Source organism: Lactuca virosa, chromosome 3 (assembly GCF_052849685.1).
Source record: "Lactuca virosa cultivar CGN04683 chromosome 3, Lactuca_virosa_CGN04683_v6, whole genome shotgun sequence".
Lineage (NCBI taxonomy): Eukaryota > Viridiplantae > Streptophyta > Magnoliopsida > Asterales > Asteraceae > Lactuca > Lactuca virosa.
Genome location: NC_136428.1, coordinates 67,168,618 through 67,177,782, shown reverse-complemented (window position 1 = coordinate 67,177,782; position 9,165 = coordinate 67,168,618).

Here is a 9,165-nt window from a genome sequence, read left to right as displayed (position 1 = left end):
GACTCGCTCCGATCCATATTGTAATCGACAATCCTCCAGCAACCATCACTTCACAGCAATACCCTGGCAGTCACCATCGTTGATTGCCATCTTCGGTAGCCGCCATCTCCGGTCACACGTCGTCACCACTAAACGGAGCAGCAAATGCCGTCACAGCATCACCTGACTCCAACCTTCTCTAGATCTACTTCGTCGGATCACCTCATGTTGGTTGTCGGTCATCTCTAGCTGTCAACCATTCTCAACACTGTCCACTCAACAGATCGGCGCCACCCACCACTGCTCCGACTCCCGTCTGCAGATGACGAAACTCAGGCGAAGAACACAAAAAAAAGATCGTGAAAATGAAATCGCCGACGACGTCTGCAACGATCTGCCTTCAGTGAATGACCCACCAGGTCGACGCTGTCGATGAAACCTCGATGCTTCGATCTCTTTATTACAGATTTAGGGCTAACATAAAAATATAAAAATACATCTCGGGGTTTTAGGGTTTATTATTTATTTATTTATTTATTTATCTATCTTATTTATTTACTTGTTTTATTTTATTTATTTTATTTTAAACGGGATGTTACATAGGAACTCTACAAGTACATCAAGACATCAACTTCAACTCCTCTTCTGCTCTTCTATCACTTTGACGATAGATATGGTAACAAAGATTAACTACACCGATTTTTATTCAGCAAACTGATGGTATAATACTTGTAATCAAAAGTTATTGGCAACCTTGGAGTAAATTCCTTTCGCCGCCTATGACAAATACGTTAAAACCTAATCCAAAAATGAAGATGGCGGTGACGGTGACCGGTGAAATCAGGTCGGGAAATCAGATATGGTAGTCGGTGAAACGAGATAAGAAAGGAGAGCATATGAAAGTGATTTTCGACGAGGGGACGGGTGAGGCGGAGGGTGGTGGTGATAAGCATATTAGGAGATGAGAAAAGGGACAGAGGTAGGCATAGGGTTGGTTTGCGACGTAGGGATGAATGTAGGCGGTCCAGTGATCCTAAGATTCTGGTGATGGTCCTATGATTCGGCAGAGGTCTAGTGGTCTCAATGGTGGTTTGGCGTGAAAATGAGATAAGAGAAACGAGACATTTGATATTGGTAGAGTAAGTTGGGTAAGTGATAGGTGGGGTATGGTATTTTTTATCTATCTAATTAATAAATTATAAATAAATTAAAAGTAAATTATAAAAAGAATAAATAAGTCGCTAAGAAGTGTTCTCACTTTCTCAATCCCGATAATTGTTTTCATTTGAACACACACACACACACACACACACACACACACACACACACATATATATATATATATATATATATATATATATATATATATATATATATATATATATAGGAGTAGGATCAATTGAGAACACCAAAAAGGTTGAGAAGGCAGGAACAGATCTGGAACTTTTAAATAATAAAATCTAAGGTTGTTATCAAACGGGCCATTTATGTAAATTCTAAAATTAATAGTATTAAAGTGTAACTTTTAAATGGTGAAAAGGGTAATACAGTAATTGTAGCTTTAGAAACATTAATTAATCCATATAACTTCTCAACCACCCACATGTTCCCTTTAATTTCCCGTCACTCTCTTCATCTTTCTTTGTAAATCTACGGCACGCCGCACGTCTCCATCTTCTGCAGACTAGCATCATAGAGTCCACCTTCATCATCCCATGTCGCAGCCACCATCTTCCCTCCTCCCTGGTCTAAACATCATCACTTGTATATGTTTGTGCTCTCCCTAAATCTCGATCAATTTCAACTACAGTAGGGCTCCATTTGTTCTAAAAAGGGAAAACAAAGGAGAGAGCTCAAGAAGATTCAACGAGAGATCGAGAAGGGTAATAAAAATCGTTTTGGCTGTTTTACTCAATTCTCGATCTACTCTTTGCTTTCTAATTGATTTTTACTTGTTCTAAATCATTAGTTCTGTGTAGGAAAATAAATCGATTCGTTCATCTGCGATTCTTTATAGTGCATCACCGGGTAACTAAAATTTCTTTATGTTCAACCCTTTTTCTCATTCTCGCATCTTTACTTGGCTGTGTTATCACCCTTGTGAAAATCTTGGTTACAAGCGGAGAACCTGATCATGAATTATGAATATTTGATTATTGATTGTATTTTGTTATGGAAATTTAAAGTTATTTTATTGATATTGTTATTCTTTTCCATTCATACGCCAAGTTTTCTCTTGTTTTTTTTGTATAATTTTTATGGATTCCTAGCTAATGTATTGAAAAGTTTAGGAAACATTATAAAAGTAGGTATGTAATATATTTTATTCATTATTGATTGTATATCTTCCATTACCGCTTGTAACATGATTCATTTCTGAATGGCGTTTTTTTTTGTGATTTTGTAATGTAAATTTGTTTTATCAAATTTAGGAAAATGGTGTGCCTAGTTCATTAAAGGTGTTTGGGATAGTGGAGGACTTTTAGGAAACATTCAAGATTATTTAGAAGTGTAATGCCCAAGTAGCCAGGTATTTCCTTTTGTTGCTTATTTGAGTAATAATATCACATTTTTGGGAGGAGGGTTGTACGTTGGGCGTACATAGTGTACGCACGTCGTACAATGGTGAGGCGCGAAGCGGGGGAAGCCCCTGCGTACACTGGGTGTGCCCATGCGTACGCTGGGCGTAAGCTGGCCAGATGCAAACCCTAAATTTTAGGGTTTGCACCTTATATAAACACCTTAAATTCGTCCCAACCTTCATTCTCTCATCCTCCACTGTCCCTAAAGGGCTAAAGTCGAACCCTGAGCCTCTTGCATGCATCTTGAGCTAATCTTGTGCATTTTTGGTGATATTTGGTGATTTTGAAGAAGGAGTAAGAAGAAGCAGTAAGAACGTGAAGAGGGCTTATAGATCCAGAAGTTTGGCATCATTTCTGACTCATTTGAGGTATAAAGCTTTAACCTTGACCATTCCATGCTTAGATCTAGTTTTGGGGTGTTTTATGTTGCATTTTGGCTCCATAGTTGAGGTTTCTTGTGTTTTAGTAGTTCCAGTCCATAAGAACTGTCCTTTTTGGATCTTGCAAGTGTTTGGAGCCATAAAAATCGGGCCTTGATAGTTTAGCCTCAACCATGCAAGTGTTAAATGGCCACAAAGTGTGTTTATGGACTTAGATCATGTCTTAGCCCCATCCATGTATGCAAAAGCATAAAGTTTATAACTTTATGGTTTAGGACGCCTTCTAGGGCCTGGATTTGTGTTCTGGATGTTAGGACTTAACTGATTAAGTCACAATGAAGCTTCTAAGGTGGATGGCCAGTACGTTGGGCGTACCCCCTGGTACGCTATACGTACTGAGTCAACTTCCCGTAACTGGTCAAGGCCAGCGTATGATGGGCGTACGTGCCAAGTACGTCGCGCGTACGCATGCAGTGGGTCAATTGTGGTTTTTGGGCCTGGATTAGTTGGGCCTCAAGCCCACTTGTGGATTAAGGCCTCTGGGCCTAGGCCTTGGATTTATGGTATTGGACCTTAAAGCTTAGTTGTATGGACTTGGATTTTTAACTTGAAAGTTGGGCCTTGGAAGGAAGAGGCCCAACGGGGAAAAGATTAGGGGACCTTTGCCTTATGTCATGAATCAAGGTTTGGGCCTCGGGACAGGTTTAGATCAAATGTCTAATTAGGGGATTTATTATGGTATAGGGAGAGGAGTTCCGAGTCATCTAAGGAGTACGATTTGAAATTCGCAGTTGAGGTGAGTCTCCTTTCGTGAATGTTATTATGTGGTAGTGGTAGGGGCGAAATAGACCCCGTAACCGGTTGAAATAAACCGGAGGGTAGGTCGGGCACCCAGATATGCCTGAAAATATGTTTGTGTTATATGTGGTATGGTGGGGGAAAATCGCTAAGCTTTGTGCTTAATGTTTTAGTTTGTGTTTCAGGTACTTCCAACTCAAAGGGGAAGGGGTCGGCTTGATCACGACGCATCACACTATGATTTTCCATAGTAGGGATTTTGGTACTTATGCTCTGATAATGTTTTTCCATGAATTGTCTTGATTATACACTATAACTATTTTGTGTTTTTGTATCAATGATGTTTTATGTTTGTGATTTGGTAAACTTAAAAATGAATTTTTGAGTCGTGTTTTTTGGGACGTAACAAGCTGGTATCTGAGCCTTGGTTTGAGGGATTCGGACATACTCTTGGGTGTATTTGAACTCAAATCGAGGGTTTGAAAGGTTTTTATAATAAAATTATATTTTCTAAAAACTAAAGACTTTAACAAAAGACAAAATGTATGATGTGTGTAATCGGTCGGGCTCAAGTAAGTTTTCCCCAAGATACCCATACCTATTATCTGCTATGAATTGATTATGAATATGTGAACTACATGTTGTTGGATATAGTGTCTAAGTCCATAAATATATTTGGTATGTACTTGACCCGACCCGGCATGGTCCATTTGGGTTGCATGGCATTGCAACACTTGGATAGACAAAAATGAGAAAAAGGACACTTAAGGTTTATTAATATAATATAAGTTCTAATATATTAATAATATTATTTAATTAGTATTGGTCAAGAATTAATTTAGAATTAATTTGGTGATCAAAAGTGATTGTGTAAATCATCCATTCTTATATAGTGGGCTAATGATCCATGGTTTATGGAGTTGGGCTAAAACCCATAAGGTGCTCCATGGATAGTCCATGGGGGTTATAAACCCATGGATCATGGGAAATGAAAAGCCATGTCAATTAGGGTTTACATGGTGTAACCCTAATTGTGACACAACTATAAAAGGACCCCCATAAGCTTTTAAAATCGGCACTAAGTGTAAGAACTAGAGGGCAAGCCGATTTTGTGTCATAGTGAACTTCTCTCAAGTTATTCCAAGTATTGTGGTGTTGTGTGAAGCATTTGAGGCATCACATTTGGGGTGCTAAGCTCACAAAGTCATCAAGGAATCCAAGCTACTAAAGGTATGTTATTCTACTTGATTTTTGTATTACAAGTTCCCCATAACATGCTAGTTAGGATGTAAACCTTGGAAAATGAAATTTGCATGTATATTAGAGAAAACATAGTTCCAAGGTTTCTAGGGTTGCATGTACACCATAGGAGTGTTAGAATCCTCAAAACCCATCAGTGGTATCAGAGCCTAGGCTTGTTTTTTGTATACTTGATGCAAACTGCTTGAAAAAGTCGAAAACTTTTCATTGTTCGTATGAACTCGCCGAGTCCATGGGGGGACTCGACGAGTCCAAGAGTAAATTCATCCTACTCACCGAGTAGGTTCATGCACTCGACGAGTAGAATGCCCTGTGAGCAGATTTTCGAGTTTTGCTGCTGGAAATGGACTAGAATCATTACCCTAAACTGTTTTGGACTTATAAAATCTGTTTTTTGAAGTGGTAATGATTATGCTAATCCATATTCAATGGTTATTATCAAATTTCAAGTTTTATATGTGTTAATATGATTCTTGAAATTGTTTGATATGAATGTTTATACTTATGAGTTTTAGAAGATCATAGGAATTATGTGTAACTTGCTTGTTAGTATGATTCTTGATCTTAATGCCTAATGATGGAGTTCGTAACTTGTCCTCAAGTTATGGATAACCAAAAGTCACTTCTTTAAAAGTGTCATTAAAGAATAAGAAGATACATAAAATGAAGAGTCTTCATTTTAATGGACCATCAAACTCATAACTTATGAAATGAAAACTCTTGAATAGTTTCAATACTTGCCCTCAAGTTTTGAAGTTTGTAAAGTCTTACACCCTAATACTTTAATTTCCAAATTGAACCTTAGAGTTTTAAAAGTTTAAAATTCAACCATTATACTATTATTATATTAAAAGTTTAAATATATAGATATGTATAATAATAAGTCAGTCTTACCGTTAGTAGGCCTCATTCACGAAGTCGGTCTATAAGGGGGTATAAGGTTGTTGCCTATAAAATGGCAGCTTAATAGGTGTCCACTCTCACCCATCGCTTCCATGACTGGTGGAGGGTCGTTAACCGAACGGGTAGGATAGGACCTTAATGATCATTAAAAGTATAATGAAATTATAAAGTAACTATACTTTAATAATTCCCAATCTTAGTTACTTTAGGAAAAATGTGAAATAGGTGCTAACCCATGAAATTACACTTTGTACCTTACCAAGTCGTTAGTGGAGCGTGTGTGGTTAACTGGCACACTAACAAGGGCTAGTAAGAGTGGCAAAGGGTAACTTAGTTTTGTCAAAGATCAATGGAGCGCGTGTGGTTAACCGGCACATTGATTAGGTGATAAAAGTTAAGGGTACGAAATCAATTTGCATGGTTATTCACACCTTGTTTGTGATCCTCGGCACCCTAGTCACAAACTTGAGAGGGCACAATCGAGATTCAAACATGCCATTGAAAGTTCAATGTATCTCAAAAGATCTAGGAATTTCAAATCCAATAAAACTTAATAATTTGTTTCGTTTTTGTGGTGGAAATTGGTAAATCGTCATTTACCTACCTTCAAATATTTTATAGCTTGGATTACGGCATCCCTCTTCCAACTATAAATAGTTTGTTGGGTCCTAGCCTTAATATTTCATTTGGGTGACTTATTAAGGACTCTTTATCTAATAAAACTTGTCTTTCTTTCTTTTCAGATGTCTTGCAACACTGTTACTGGCTCAAACCCTACAGGCTCCTTTTCCCTAATGAACTTGTGTGGGAAAGTCACTTTTGATGGTTCCAATTTCAATGAATGGATTAGGAACATCAGAATGATTACTCGCTATGAGGGCAAAGAGTATGTCCTCGATAAGGACCTAAAGGTTATCGATGAGACGACTGCTACTCCTGAGGAGATTGCTGAGTACACTACCCATGAGAAAGATGTCACTAAGGTGTCTTGCATCATGCTGGCCACAATGACAGCAGAACTCCAGAAATCTTATGAAGATTTCTACCCTTTTGAGATGCACCAGGATCTGATGGATAGGTACCATCAGAATGCTCGTCAGGAGAGGTATGAAATCATTTCCTCTATGATAACAGCTAGGATGAAGGAGGGAGAATCCCTCACCGGTCACTTGCAGAAAATGCAAAGGTTTGTGGACCGGTTATTGAAGCTTAATGTGGACTTCCCTGAGGACATGGCGATTGACATCATTCTCCATTCCTTACCTCCAAGTTATGATCAGTTTCGTATGAACTATCATATGAACAAGGAGGAAGTCACACTAAGTAAGCTTCAAGGACTTTCAAGGACCGCTAAAAGTGGCCTTAAAAGTAAATCAGTTGTTACTCCTACTCCTACTACTGCTCCTGTCCTGGCAATTGGGCAGGGAAAGGGGAAGAAGAGGAAGACCCCTTCGAAGGGTACCAATGGAAAGTCTCTTGATCGCTCCTCTTCAAGTGGAACCAAGAAAGGTTCCATTCCTCCTTTTTCAAACCCAAAGGAAGCACAATGCTTCTACTGCCAGGAAAAGTGGCACTAGAAGCGAAGCTGCCCAAAATACTTGCAGGATGTAAAGGATGGGAAAGTTAAACCCACCCATGCAGGGCCTAAGAAGAAGTGAGAAAGTGGAGCACGGGAAGATAAACTTAATCATGGGGAATAGGAAAGCATCACATGTTACCAAGATAGGAGTTTATTCTTTATTGCTTAATAATGGGTCACTTTTAGATTTGAATAAATGTTGTTACTCGTCTGAAATGGCGAGAAATATTATTTCTTTTCATGGCTTGTACAAACAAGGGTTTACTTTTTCATTTGATAATGATAATGGTGCTATTAATTTTTATTACAATGATGTATTTTACTTTAAAGCATTACCTTGTGATGGTCTATATGAAGCTGTGAATGTTGTAGATAGTCTAGGAAATAATGTGTTGTGTATTGATTCTTCAAATATTTCAGACAAAGCATACTTGTGGCATTGTCGTCTTGGACATGTTAACAAGAAGCGCATAGGCCAACTCCAAAAGGCTGGAGTTTTGGAATCATTTGACCTAAAGTTGGATGATAGTTGCGAGTCTTGTTTACTTGGAAAAATAACAAAGTCACCCTTCACTGATACTTGTGAGAGGGGTGAGGGTTTGTCGGACCTCATACACACTGATGTCTGTGGACCCTTCAAAACTGCCACAAGGGATGCTAATCGCTAATATGTGATTTTTACTGATGATTATAGTAGATATGGATATGTCTACTTAATCAAGCATAAGTCAGAAACCTTTGAAAAGTTCAAAGAGTTTAAGCAGGAAGTGGAGAATCAACTGGGCAGGAACATCAAGATCCTCTGATCCGATCGGGGAGGAGAGTATCTTAGTATCGAGTTCCTTGACTATCTTAAGGAATGTGGGATTGTCTCACAATTGACACCTCGTAAGACACCACAACTGAATGGTATGAATGAGAGGCGCAATCGAACCTTGTTGGACATGGTTCATTCCATGATGAGTCGAGCTTCGTTACCAATCTCATTCTGGGGGTATGCCTTAGAGACTGCCGTCCATATCCTAAATCTAGTCCCTACTAAAAAGGTTGCCAAAACACCTCATGAGATGTGGACTGGGAAAGTTCCCAATTTGGACCACATCAAGATTTGGGGTTGTGAGGCCTTCGTGAGGCATGAGTCTCATGATAAGCTCTAACCTCGAAGTGAGAGGTGTATTTTCATCGGCTACCCACAAAGATCCTTTGATTACCTCCTCTATAGACCTAGTGAGAATGTGGTCTTTGTAGCTAGAAGAGGAGTCTTTCGTGAGAGAGAGTTCATAACCAAGGAAACAGTGGGAGGAAAATTGTAACCCCCCATTCCTGGTACAAAAGTAATTCTCTAAATGTTCATTTTATAAGAGCTACTCGACGATTTGGTAGCCCTAACTCGTCGAGTAGGTGCGAGCTGGACCGCGGGGTTTAAGTGGACTACTCGGTGAGTCAGAAATCGACTCGGCGAGTAGGTCCATCAGGAGGAAACCCTAATCCTTAGGGTTTGCACCCTATTTAAGCATCATTATGAGTCCTCACCCCAACCTCCATCACCTCCACAGTCCATTCTCGAAACCCTAGCAACCATTGAGTGTCTTAAAGCCTTTCTTGCCATTTTTGTATGATTTGAAGTTAGGAGAAGGAAGAGACCCATTGGTGATTCAAGAAGAGGCAGAAGATCCAGAGTTTT